The 14,095-nt window shown below is 48.0% G+C and overlaps 1 long non-coding RNA gene across 1 annotated transcript; it reads right to left on the reverse strand.

Annotated features, from left to right (window-relative positions):
* Positions 1 to 287: 287 nt before the first annotated feature.
* LOC115280644 lies at positions 288 to 11,659 on the reverse strand. The gene is made up of 4 exons (XR_003903874.1): positions 11,556 to 11,659; positions 10,223 to 10,339; positions 7,197 to 7,353; positions 288 to 497 (listed from the first exon to the last, which is right to left on the reverse strand). It is a non-coding gene; the product is annotated as an uncharacterized LOC115280644 (long non-coding RNA).
* Between the last annotated feature and the right edge of the window lie 2,436 nt (positions 11,660 to 14,095).

Consider the following 14,095-nt stretch of genomic DNA (forward strand, 5'->3'; position numbering starts at 1 on the left):
CCCGTCAAGCAGGAACATACGGATCTTCCAGGCTAGTTCCTGATACTCAGAGCCCACTTTTAGGAGTGAGCTCCACTAAGAGTAATGCCCCCTTAATATCAGAGCATTGAGCATATAGTTGAGCAGGAAGTAAGATCTTCATTGACTATTGAAGATGGTGTGCACCTTAATAAGGAGCAACATTGGGCTGAATTAAAAGATCAGATGCTGGGTAAGCAAAGGAGAAAGAGACAGCAGAGAGCTGGCACATGGGAGTCAATCAGAAAACATTGGAGCTCATTCCCCGCCCACACTCACTTGTGATACAAGATCAAGTGATGATCTGATCTGTGTTCACAGCAAAACACTTCCTTTGCTGTCTTCAGAGGGATAAACACACCACGCCAAGGACAACTGACTTCTTCACTAGGTACAACTCACCTTCCTTCCCGTGAGACAGGCATGTGAAGTCCATGTGGCCCCTTTTGTTTTACAAATTAGTGTCTTTGAGATTAAATCTATAAGGAAAGAAAGACACAATCTCCTTTGAATTCTCAAAATCACAAGATGTCATCGTCCTAGGGAACAGGAACAGTTCAATAATATGTGCATTCTTTTCCTTCCTATTCGCCCTTTATTTGCGTTTCCCAGTGGATTAAAATAGTTAAGAGTTCAGCTTGCAAAACAAAGAGGCAATGGTTCCTAAAATACCGGCACGCTTTCTCTGGACTACACTCACAGCACAATCACGGGGATAAAGTTATAAATGACATGGCTTTGCTCAGGAGCCTTGCTAATTTGCATGAATACATTGAACTTAATGATATAAAGAATAAAAACAAAGACTTCATTATGTTTTCTGCTTTTACTGTTTGATGCTTTCTGTTGGGTCATTATAAGTATAGTTCATTCCTAGCTGGCACCGTTTCTCAGTTTTTTTTTAAACCACCACTCTGTTCTCTCTGGTGAAAACAACGTTCTTTTCACCGGGTTTTTGCAGGTCTATTGATTTGGTAGCCCTGCAGTGGGGCTCTATGTTCAAAACACACGCAGAAGCTGACCTCCGTTCAACATCGCCTGCCGAATTACCTCTTCACTGGATCACTGCCGAAGCCTCCAGGCTGGCCTCCCTGCCTTGACCCCTGTCCCCTTAGAGTCTATTCTCAAAATAGCACCCAGGGTGGTCTAGAGGTCCGAATAGGCTGTTCTGCTGCTCAGAGCCTGGGAGGGTTTTCCATTTCACTCAGAGTGAAAGTCGAAGTGAGTACAAGAGCTTACGAGGCCGCCGTGGCCTGGATCCCGATTACGCGTCTGCTGTTGCCCTCCGCTGTTCTGGCCACACCACACGTTTCCTGTTCCTTCCGCCAGAAAGATCTTCCCTATGTGAGGGCTCCATCACTTCCCTCGCTCCTGTCAATGTTTATACTTGAATGTCACCTTCTCAATGACACCTCCCTGACCACCTTAGTTACAATTACATCGGTCTCTTGTACCCCTAACTCAAGCACTCCTGGGCCCTTTTCCTGGGCCCTAAAGTTTCTTTTTTCCCACAGAGCTTACCACTTTCTAATATCCCACATTGTCCCCTTAACCATATCGTTTACGTCTGCCTGCTCCAGGAGAATGTAAGCTCCTGAAAGGCAAGGAACGTGGTTCACTGATGTAGTCCAAGCACAAAACAGTGCCCAGCACAGTGTGGGTGCTCAGGGAATATTTGTGGGGAAAAAACATAGTGTCTAGAGCTGTTTTTGACACACAGTAGGCTCTTTTTAAATTTTTATTAATTTTGAGAGAAAATGGCACAGGCAGGGGCAGAGGGAGAGAGAAGCCTAAGCAGGCTCTGTGCCAACAGCAAGGAGCCCAACACAGGGCTCGAACCCACAAACCATGAGATCATGAGCTGTGCTAAAGTTGGCCACTTAACCAACTGAGCCACTCAGGAGCCCCTGGAGCACAGTCTTAAGTGGGGTGGGGGAGGGAATTACACTGGCTCTCATCCATTGCTAGGATCTCTCCTGCAGTAGAGCCCCTTCTCTGCAGCCCCAGGGAGCAGAGAACCGCCACATCTGTATTTCAAAGCCCTCCTTCTCTTCCCTCTTCCTCCCCCAGGCTGCCAGAATTTTGCTTGCAGCACAAGCACATCCGTTATCGCTAGAAGTGCAATTTGCAGCATGCCCTATCAGGTGGTTTTTGCACACGGGCTGTTACTATTCTCAAAGCATTAAAACTGTCTGCAAGTGGATTATTTACAGAGTTCTCTCTTCCCCGGGCCGCTGATAGGTGGCAACTCTGCACCTCTTCGCCCTAATGCACACGTGCTCTCACACGTCCCACCGAGACCCTTTGTTTGCTGACAGCAGCTGGCTCTATGGGGCTCTTACCTCACCTGGCACAGTCCCCTTCAAGCCCTAGAAGAAACAGCCCTCACCGACACACCAGGGATGAAAGAAGATTTCTGCTCAGAGCTAGCAGCCTTTCTCTGAGGTGGCATCATTCCAAGGCAGAAAAATAAATGTGCTGTTTCTTTTTCTAAATGGCTTTGTCTGATAAGAAGTCAGTGTTTCAGACAGACTTTGGACACATGGAGGATCAGGTATGATTGCCATGGAGTATTCCTCACAGAGAAAGCACCTCCTAATTGGACAAAAGAGAGAAAGGAGCCAGCTGCTGCTTTCATGATTATTTAAATACTACCCACAGTCAAAGACGTCTCTTTGTTTCATTACCATTGAAATTTGATTGCCACTCCATTTTCTACTGGCCTCCTCTCCACGCAAACTGGGGAGAAGAAAGAAATTCATAAGGCACCCATTTGGTTTCTAAATGCATTGTTTGCATATAGACATCAGCAGCCTGGAAATATCCCAGCCAGGAATGTCAAACTGACAACACTGTCTGTTTTTTTTCTCCCTGTAAATATCATTTTTAACACATCCATAAAGACAAGCCAGATTGTGTGGGACCCGTGTTTTAGTAAGAGACAGGAGGCTTGGTGCTTCAGTTGTAGGCATTGGACATTAACGAAAAACCATTTCTGGGAGGGTTCGGTTTATAAAAGATTAAAAGAATTCATGAACTTGAACAAAAGTCTGGTCTAACCCTCTTCACTGACGGTTGATGTTTGTGCTGGAGGCTGGGTATAAGATAACAATTTGTGCAGCACTTGATAGTTTTCAAACATTTCTGCCTGCCCCCCCCCGCCCCGCCCCATGTTTTGGACATTCTCAAAGACCCAGGAGGGAGGTGAGGGCAGTGGTCTTACCCTCATTTTATGGAGGAGAAAAGTGGGTCTCACAATTAAGGAAATTCACAAATGCTCACAGAATGAGCCCTGCCCCAGGCACTCGCTATTTCTACCTTACTTTGTTCACAGATTGCTTCTTATCCCTTGAAGCCTGAATAAGACATCTCCCCTTTGTAGCTCTTCCAGTTTTCCTCTGCCTGCCCCTCCCCCACCCCCATATTTGATTTAACTGGTATCAGTGAGCAACCATCAATGGTGTCGCAGGCAGAGATGCCGCTCTGTGAACACGCCCGTGGGTCCCGCGGCAAGGCGCCTGCAGTCCATCTTGTGATAGGTAATGCCTAACTCCTGGGGTCCCCAAGGGGCACAGGAAATAGTATCGCTCTATCTTGACCAAATTCCAAACTCACTGAGAAGTAAATCAAAAAGTATCTGCCGATGGTGCCCAACATGTTTCATCTTTTCTTTTCTTATTTTGAGAGAGAGAGAGAGAGCGTGAGTGAGCGAGCCAGCGTGGGGGAAGGGCAGAGAGAAAGGGAGAGAGAAGGAATCCCAAGCAAGCTCTGCACTGACTGCCAGTGCTGAGCCCGATGTGGGGCTTGAACGCACAGACCCAGACGGTGAGATAATGCCCTGAGCTGATGTCAGATGCTTAGCCAACTGAGCCACCCAGGCACCCCCATGTGTCATCTTTTCTTGCTGATGAAAGTGAAGTAGGAGAATGTGGCTGAGTGGGAGGGCTCAGGGGGTCTGGGAGCTAAACCCCCAAATTGGGCAACCCTTCACCCATTTGCAGGATGGGCAGGAGCCTGTCCCTGGAACAGGGGTCCAGCTTCTTAAAAGAGAAGGCTCCCAAGGGGCCACACAGAGGAACAGTCAAGCAGAGAACCCAGCACCAAGTTGTTTTCCCAGACTGACCACTCAGATCAGATTGGATAGGGAGGTGCGGGCTGGGGGCAGGGTGGGGGGGGGAGAGTAACCAGTATACTTGGGGCAAAATCTCAAGGGAGGCAGGGAAGGGGAAGGGGCCTAACTCATGCTCACTGTGGGCTTGAGCTCAGAACTATAGGACGGCGAGTCTCAGGTACCCCCAGCAGAGCTGGCTGGGGCTCCTCTGTGGGACTGCCACTTCTGGATGGCACCTACTATGCGCTGTCAGTGTCTCTGTCTCTTCCATAATGTGAGAGATTCCAGGTCAGAGACCGTTTCTCAGCCAGCACCCATTGCAAGGGCCAGCACCAGTCAAAGCCCCATCACTGCTTATTGAATGCATATTCACATGGTGACACAGGCAGAGAGCATGGCCAGAGCCACAAGCCTGACTCCTGGCCTAGTGCTCTCTTCATCCATGGTAGCTGCACAATGACACACGCCACAACCTCTATCTCCTCCCCAGCCCAAAAGGCAAATGTTGGTTCACAACCCTCTCAGGACCCTCCCTGGTGTCATTGAAAGTTGGCCCTAGGGGCACCTGGGTGGCTTAGTCAGTTAAGCATCCGACTTCAGCCCAGGTCATGATCTCACAGTTCGTGGGTTCGAGCCCCATGTCAGGCTCTGTGCTGCCCGCTCAGAGGCTGCTTCAGATTCTATGTCTCCCTCTCTCTGCCCCTCCCCCGTCTCATGCTCTGTCTCTTTCTCTCAAAAACAAATATTAAAAAAATTTTTTTTAATTGGCCCCAGACATGGAGGGCAAAGAGGGACCAAAATAGAGTCAGGCCCCTCCAGCTTGTAAGTGACAATTTTAATAAGCAAAGGGAACTTACATAGGAGACTCGTCTCTGTCGGCTGTGAGATGAGTAGATGGCCACACCTGCCCTTGTCAGACCTGACAAGTTTATATAGAGGCTTTAACTAGCCGCAGTCAGACATACCACACAGGTGTTCTTAACACCACATCATTATCTCACATCTACACTCTTTTTTTGTGTGTGTTTATTTTTGAGAGACAGCGAGAGGCAGAGTGTGAGTGGGGGAGGGGCAGAGAGAGAGCGGGAGACACAGAATCCTAAGCAAGCTCCAGGCTCCAGGCTCTGAGCTGTCAACACAGAACCTGATGCGGGGCTTGAACCCGTGAATCGTGAGGTCATGACCTAAGCCAAAGGTGGGTGTTTAACCGACTGAGCCACCAAGGCACCCCACACATCTATGTTTTGAAGCAGCCTCTGGGAGCGGGAAAGGCAAGCAGAACTTGCCTTCCCAGGACAGGGGAGAAGGTGAGGAGCCTCTAATTGCCCAGGCCCAACTCTTGGGTCAGTTGGCCATCAGGTGTTTTTGATGACCTTCCCCATTAGCAGGGGAGAGATAATAACACTAATAATAGTTAATGCTTATAAGCACCTGCTGTGCAGCAGGGCCCCCTGGCGTTTGCACACACATACCTTGAGCTGGCTACTCATGTGCCCTGATTCTATGGGTGAGAAAATGCATGCTCAGAGAGGTTGAGACACTGGCCCAAGGCCACACAGCTAGTCGTGATTCTCATTCACAGACCACATTCAGGAATGTAATGAAAACAAAACAACTCAAAGACTCAAGTTTTTGCTTACAGAAATATCCAGGGATGTTCTCTGCCATCAATCGGTCTGTTACAGACCCTGCATGATGGTGGTACAGAGCTACTCAAAGCTGGTCTGAAAACCGGGACCAGCCATGATGTAGAGTGGAACTGAGCAAGAATGCCAAAACCTCTGTGGCCACTCGACATGGTTGCGGGTCCACAATGTCCCTGGTTGAAATCAGCACTTGTCTCGCCAAGAGTCCTTGATTCGGCAGGGTGAGGCTGTGTGGATATGAACTTGAACAATGAGTCACAAGGGGCCTGAACTGTGTGCTAGGACTGGACTGTTCATTTTTAAAACCTTGTTTCTTTATCCCAGTTTGCAAAGCACCAACACTGTGGTGCTACTTCCGTTAGCGTGGGATGAAGGAGAAGGTGGCCCGGCAACAGCCAGGGGACTTTCGTCTAGTCGTCTTTGCTGACCATCAGGGTGGCCTGGGGCAAGTCTCCTTGGGGCATCTACAAAATGAGGCACTTGGCTAGATTCTCTCCGAGGCCCCTTCTATGCAGCCATATCAAGAATGTTTGCTACCAGAGCAGCTCCTTTTTTTTTTTTTAATTAAGAAATTTCGTATTTCTTGAGAGCATCCTTGTGCCTACACACTTTTCTTCTATCACTCTTGTGCATTCATACATCAATCAAAAGAAGAAAGGGGGCACCTGGGTGGCTCAGTCAGTTAAGCGTCTGACTTCAGCTCAGGTCATGGTCTAACGGTCCATAGGTTTGAGCCCTGCGTGGGTTTCTGTGCTGACAGCTCAGAGCCTGGAGCCTGCTTCCAAGTCTGTGTCTCCCTTTCTCTCTGCACCAACCCTACTCACTCTCTCTCTCTCTCTCAAAACTAAATAAAGATTAAAAACTAAATAGCTAAATAAAGAAGAAGAAAGAGAGAGAGAAATAATTGGTTCAAGTATTTCTAACATTTTCTATACAAAGTACAGCTCTTGTGGGACATCTGGGTGGCTCAGTGAGTTAAACATCTGACTTTGGCTCATGATCTCATGGTTTGTGTTCGAGCCCCAGGCCCTCTGCTGTCAGCACAGAGCCTGGTTTGGATTTTCTGTTTCCCTCTCTCTCTCTGCCCCTCCCCTGCTCACACTCTCCCTCCTCTCTCTCAAAAATAAGTAAACACGAAAAAAATTTTTTTTAATTTTTTAAAATCTAGTTCAGTGTCCCTCCCTTCCACCTGTCCCATATTACTGTTCCTTGGTCCATCGAGGCTGTAGTTTCTGCAGCATTGCTTGAAGAGTGCGTCATTATTATCCCTGGGATTTTCCTCTACACGGACGCTGGTGTTGATGCACAGACTCTGGAGTGACGATACGTCATGACTGCCACCCAACCAGGGGCAACAGTGACACCCATGGTGATTTCCGATGGGTTGAAACGTGAATAAAAACATACAACTGCTTGCTCACCTTCTTCCGCCTTCTCCCGTCTTTGCTGATGAGATTAAGATGGCAGCCTTAATCTAATCAGAGTGAATCCTGTTTCATGTCCTCTTCTCTGATACAAAATTGTTCTCAGCAAGAATCGTGTAGTGATCAGCAATTAGCACCAGCTCCTTGATTGGCTCTTTAATATGAAAAACAAATAATTTCATGCCTTAAACTTATGAAAAACAAATAATTTCAAAGAAGGATTTTACTTTCAAAGGTCACTCAACGGAAGTACGATACACGATGTATGAAATAAAATTTGCATCTGCCCAACGAAAACATCACACCTCACAGTTCACAGTCTGTTAGCTGTTTTAACTTTCAAGACAAATGGAATTCCCAGAAGTCACACAGAATTGAAGTAACTCCGCTTGCCTCTCTTTATCTCTAGGGACCCTTCATTCTCATTGTTGATCCAGAGTTGATGGTTTACACGCAAGAGGGTAAAGGACTAGGGAGTTGTGGACAATCTGAAGGAGGCTCTTGTGACACCAAACAGTTAGAAACAGAGTCTGTGGGCATTGGAGGCTGATGACAGAACTTGGAATTCTCCAGTAGAATGTGATATATATTAAAGGATCATAAAAATGTGCAAATGCAAAGCTTGCCTATCTATTAGGAAAACTCAACAAAAATTGTAGCAATCTTTTAGAACTTATGCAAACTGGATGGGGTTTGGGGAGTCTATTTGGTCACTTACATTGTTTAGAAATATTGGGACATAGCGATAATGAAAAGCAAATAAATTTTTTTTATCTTATTTAGGTTTTTAAATAATTATTGGGGCACCTGGGTGGCTCCGTCAGTTAAGCATTGGATTTCAGCTCAGGCCATAGCTCACAGTCATGAGATCAAGCGCCGTGTCAAAAAAAATTATTAAAAAAAATCCCCGGGGCATCTGGGTGGCTCAATCAGTTAAGCCTCCAATTCGGCTCAGGTCATGATCTCGCAGTTCGTGAGTTTAAGCCCCGCATTGGGCTGACAGCTCAGAGTCTGGAGCCTGCCTCCGATTCTCTGTCTCCCTCTCTCTCTACTCAGTGCCTGCTTACACTCTGTCTCTCTCTCTATCTCCAAAAATAAACATTAAAAAAATTTTTTTTTCTTAAGTATTAAAAAATTCTCTACAAAGTACCCTCTTGCTGCTTGAATGCAGGTCAGACCACCCTGCCCCCTCCCACCTGCTCCAACGCTCCCTGACTCTTGGTAAGCTGCTGCTTCTGGTTAGATTAGTTTGTGTATTTTAGGGGATTGAAGACTACTTGGTTTTAAAAGTTTCAACAGCAGGGCACTTGTTCTTATGGTTCAATAAATTTTAATTTTGGGCCAAGAGAGAAAAAAAATGCAATTAATATTAATGATTGGCAACACCTAGTGCATGTGTGCTTTGCGCCAGGCCCGGGGTCCAGTGCCTTAAAAGGGACATCATTCCCTTTTTTCTTCCACGTGTACCCCGATAAGGTATGTTCTATTACCTTTAGTCTCCACGAGGGGAACTGAAGCTCAGAGAGACTGCAAACTTCTCTAAGTCACACAGCTAGTAAGTGGTGGAGAATAAGTCTGGACCCAATTGCTTGACTTTAGGGCCTGTGCTCTTGACCTTCAAGCTCTACTGCCTCCTACTATGTGTCCACCTACCACGTGCCCATCACACAGAAGACAACACACCACAGTAGGAAGAACAGTAATCATGTAGGGGTATCTCTTCAGGGCCAAGAGTTGTAAACACACTATCTAATTTAAATTTCACAACAGTCCTGCAAGGAAGTAGTTAGTATCCCCCTTTTCCCTAGCTTGAGGATGACATTCAGCAAGTTCATTGCTTTTGGTTACAGAGTAAATCATGGAGCTGGTATTTAAACTTGTGTTTTTTTCTATGATTTTTTTGTTTCGTTTTGTTACTTCATACTTCCTTCCTAAGGCGTTCAATGCTGTATGGTGCGTTGAACACACAACGCGAGAAAATCCCTATGCACAAGCAACACGGGGCTGTCCGTCTCGTCGGTGAGCTAGGCACTCGATTTCCCAAACTGCCTACAGCTAGGGTGCCACAGTCCAGGCCAGAGAGATGTGAAGGGGATGTGGGCTGGTGACGGTGGGTGGGTCTAGGAAGGCTTTCACTCTCCTGATAGAAGGGACCAACTTGGCTGTTAAGAACCTTCTCTCTTTCTTTAACACAGATTTGCAGCAGTGATTTTGTAACCAGGAGGTACAAGCCCAAGGGACCTCAGACGTGGCTGTCCTAATATCACAGAGCTGCTGAACCAAGACCAAGAACCGCCTATCTCTACTTCTAGTGGGAGAAAAGTCCATAGTTCTTTAAGCTGCTCTGAACTAGGTGTTCTGTCACTTGCAGCTAGATACCACACTCCCTGACACAGAAAGAAGACTCAGTTTGAGTAGCCTCATTTTCCTTATACCTGAGATGTAAGCCTTTGATTTCTATGCCTATTTGAACTGACTTTTCTCTCTACCTTCATAAAGAGAGTTACCTGAATGTAACTTAAGCTACCTTAGGGGCGCTTGGCTGGCTCAGTCTGTAGAGCATGTGACTCTCTGTCTCAGGGGTTGTGAGTTTGAGCCCCACATTGTGGGTAGTAGAAGTTACTTAAAAAAAAAAAAAAAGAGGGGCGCCTGAGTGGCTCAGTTGGCTAAGCGTCCGGCTTCCGGCTTCGGCTCACGGTTCATGGCTTCAAGCCCTGTGTCGGGCTCTGTGCTGACAGCTCAGAGCCTGGAGCCTGCTTCGGATTCTGTGTCTCCCTCTCTCTCTGACCCTCCCCTGCTCGTGCTTTCTCTCTCTGTCTCTCAAAAATAAATAAAAAACATTAAAAAAAAAAGATACCTTAGTATGGTGGACACGACACTCCACATAGCTGCTATCCTCAGTGCCCCTTCTGAGAGCAAGACTTAGCAGCTCTTTATAAATAAGTCCCATGCCTTGCGTCAGGTGCCATGTTTCTCTGGCCAAAGCTCACCCTGACTCCTGGAATGTCATGCAAAGCACCCACCTGTAGGTCAGTGAGTAGCCTACGAGATGGTCTGGCGTGAGAGTGCTCCAGCACTGGGTAGATCCTAACTGGTTCACCGATGAAACAGAAATTGAGTCGTGCAAGGAGACGCAGAAGCTGTAAGGCATGACAAGTCACTAATAAGCAGTTGCCAAGAAGGGATGTTAAGTCAGGGACAAGTGGAAGCCAAGAGGCAGAGAGAGGGAAGGTCGGTGAGTTACGAGCTAACACCAGGAGAATCATAACTATGGCAGAGCCTTCAAAGCCTGAAGCCACCAGTGACTGCTATTGAGAGAACAGCAAGATGCCAGGCTGCTCCCCTGTTGACTTTCTCAAGTTCTGTTAGGCACCTGGGTGACTCCGTCAATGAAGTGTGCAACTCTTGACTTTGGCTCATGGTTCACGAGATCGAGCCCCTGCGTTGGGCTCTGTGCTGACAATATGGAGCCTGCTTGGGATTCTCGCTCTCCCTCTCCCTGCACTTCTCAAAATAAATAAATATTAAAAAAAAAAATAAAGTACTGTGCAGCCACAGGAGCTGCTCGGATCCCTGACTGCTCACTGACATACTCGGTGGCTGGTGAAGCCATGTCACCCGGCTGAGCCCCCCAGATCCAGGACAGATAATGGCATCTGACCACATCCATACTGGCAGTCTGAGAAAGCGTAACCAACATGTTGGCAACTCAGGGTCACCACTGCCGTCATCAGTCCTCGGGGTGTGTTGCACACCCACACCTGCAGAGCCCAGAGGCTCGAGGCATGGTGACTGAGGGCTACATTTGGGCCAAGTCCATGTTTGTTTGGCCTACATGCTCTCTTAAGAAGATGTGCATTTGGATGCTTTTGGATGGTGTGTATGCTCTTCCATTCATCACATCCCAACCCCTCTCTATTCCTGATACCTGCCCCACCTTGCCCCTGTGCATTCCCTGTTTGGTCCCTGGAGGCACTTGAGTTGTGCCTGGAAGACGACACAGAAGAGTCACACACACTGCCTGGGGGTTCGTGCGGCTCGCCACCCCCATCCCCCCCACCGGCAGCAGCAGACCCATGCCTTCTAGGCAGGACAGGGACTTGCTGCTTTCCCAGAATCTTTCTTGTTTCTAAGGGCGGTTGCACAGAGAGAGAGAGAGAGCGCACATGAGTGAGCGTGGGCCTGTTGCCACCCCCACAGACCACAGAGCTGGTGTCCTCTGTCACTCCGTCATCAACTTGCTTTTCCACGGCAGGCCACAGCGCCCGTCGCCACTTCTAATCACATCCAGCTCTGCTCGCCATGGCTGCGTTCTTCTGTCCTGGCCCTGTGTGGATTTCATTATGCCTGTCTTACCGGGTGTTCCTGTGGTTGACCTTTGTGGTCTGAACCAATTAGTGGGTGCCTTTCCTTTGGCCCAGCAAGCCACAAATCTCAGCGCAGTGCAGTCCCTGGGATGGCGGCGTCGCCTCGCAGCGCTGGTGAGCTGGCCCTCTACTACATATCAGTTCTAGTTGTATTTTCTCGAAGACTTCTGAAATCCAGAGGGATTCCAGAAGCTTGAGGGATCAGGAAAACGGGGTAGTGCAGAGGCGTGGCTTGTCTCTGAAGATTGCAGCCTGTGGAGGGGTCAAGGGAGAGATCATGGCAGACTGGTGTCTGAGGCAGTAAACACGTTTTCCTCCCGGGGCACCTTACAACAAAGCCAGGATTACAGAGACGATCCAAAACTGGGGAGGAGGAGGCAGCCCAAGGGAAAGGTGGGTGATGGTGGAAGCGTGGCGTGCACTCACGGGAGTGTGTATGTGTCCATATGCTTGTTGTGTAGACGAATTAGCTCTGGGGAGCTGTGGAAAATAAAATCAGATAGGGAAGAGTGATGCAAGGTCTTGGAAGGTAGATAAACAAATTTAAGATCATTGCAGTAGGTAGTTTAGAGTCAACAGAGGGAAGGGGAATTTAGGCCCAGGTGTCCAACTATGTAATGACCCAAAGGCAGAGCAGAGATGGAAAGGAAATCATCCTAGGAGAGTTTGAAGGCACATACGAGAAACCTGGCTGACTGGCTCCATTTGAAGGGCCAAATGGTGGAAGCCGTCAATGTTGATGCCAACATTTTGAGCACAGGGGCATATTGGCACCACTCGTAGAATGGAAAGTTTGAGAGAGCTGAAAGGAGAGAATGACTCCGGTTTTAGAAATGACATTTCATCCTTCCAAAAGAGACCTTCCTTCCTCCTCTATTTACTTGACTGCAGGGCGCCTGGGTGGCTCAGTTGGTTAAGTGTCCAGCTTTGGCTCAGGTCATGATCTCACAGTTCGTGGGTTCAAGCCCTGCATCAGGCTCTGTGCTGACAGCTAACACAGGAGCCTGCTTCGGATTCTGTGTCTCCCTCTCTCTGACCCTCCCCTCCTCCTGCTGTATCTCTCTCTCAAAAATAAATAAAAAACATTAAAAAAATTGTTATTTACTTGACTGCTTATGTGGTTGCCAGAACAGATTTGCATCTGGAGTGCAACAGAGAAGCCTGGGGGACCAGGACAGACCCCTCTCTTACCCTCCTCCTCGGGCTTCTTAGTCAACAGGACCACAGGACTAGAAGTGGCCACTAGATGTCAAGTGGCTGCCGGTCTCTCAGTGAGGACTCTGGCCAGAACGAGACAGACATGAGCCAGTTAATTCCAGCGAGGCGCTCAGCAGGTCACCACTTGATGTGCCTTCCGAGGAACGCTCACATTCTTCTGCTGACAAGGAGGCACCCTCGGAGCTTGGCCTCATCAGCACATTGGCAGGCAGCCATGTCGTTAAATGGAAACTGACCCATCATAGGACAAAAGTGAAAGGCAAGTGATCATTCCATTCCACATGCCTGGCCAGAGACCCCACCCCGGACCTCTGTATTCAGAAGACGTTAAAACTTGGTATAGGGAGACCTCATGAGAGACAACTCTCCTGAGGCTGTTTAAACTTCTGGTGTGAATTTAGGACAATTTCTGCATCCTGAGGGCCTAAAGGGGGGCTCCCAAGGCAGGCGGTCCCTGATTTTCATAACACAATTGTGCCCTTGAGTTTCCAGCTGGCTGTGGGTTTTAGGGCACAGACCCACCACTGCCTGGTGGGCCTGCATAGTCCCAAATGTCAGCAGGTAACCCCCAGTGTAATAAGACCACTCCGTTCATTCAGGAGCATTTGGCTTTGTTTTCCAGTCATCATGGAGGTCCTAGATGGGCCCCCAGGGTCACTGGCACAGGCAGCAGCTGTCTAGTGTACAGGTTTTGTGCAGGCAGAGCTAACCTGGAATGCCAGCTTGGCTCCCACCAGCTGCTCTGACCAGGGAAAACAAACTAACCTTTCTAGGCCTTGGTCTCCCCATCAGTAAAATGGGTCATTCAGGGTGTTGTTGTAATAAGTACATTATATAGAAAGGACTGTGTTAGTTATCTACTGCTGCATGACAAATTACCCCCAAACACAGTGGCTTAAAGCAACAATAGTATTTTTTTTACCTCATAGATTTTGAGGGTCAGGAATTTAGGAGTGGCTCAGCTGGGTGGTTCTGGATGGAATTTCTTTTTTAAAAAAAACATCTTTTTTTAGTTTATTTATTTGAGAGAGAGGCTGACAGAGGATGAGTGGGGGAAGGGGAAAGAGAGAAGGAGACACAGAATCTGAAACAGGCTCCAGGCTCCAAGCTGTCAGCACAGAGCCCAATGTGGGACTTGAACCCACAAACTGTGAGATCATGACCTGAGCTGAAGTCAGACACTTAATGGACTGAGCTACCCAGGCGCTTCTGGATGGAATGTCTCATAAAGTTCAGCCCAAAGGCAGCGGGGCTGTGGTCATCTGACAGCTAGACAGGGGCTAGAGGAACCACATCTAGTGTTGCTCCCTA

This window comes from Suricata suricatta, chromosome 2 (genome assembly GCF_006229205.1).
Source record: "Suricata suricatta isolate VVHF042 chromosome 2, meerkat_22Aug2017_6uvM2_HiC, whole genome shotgun sequence".
Lineage (NCBI taxonomy): Eukaryota > Metazoa > Chordata > Mammalia > Carnivora > Herpestidae > Suricata > Suricata suricatta.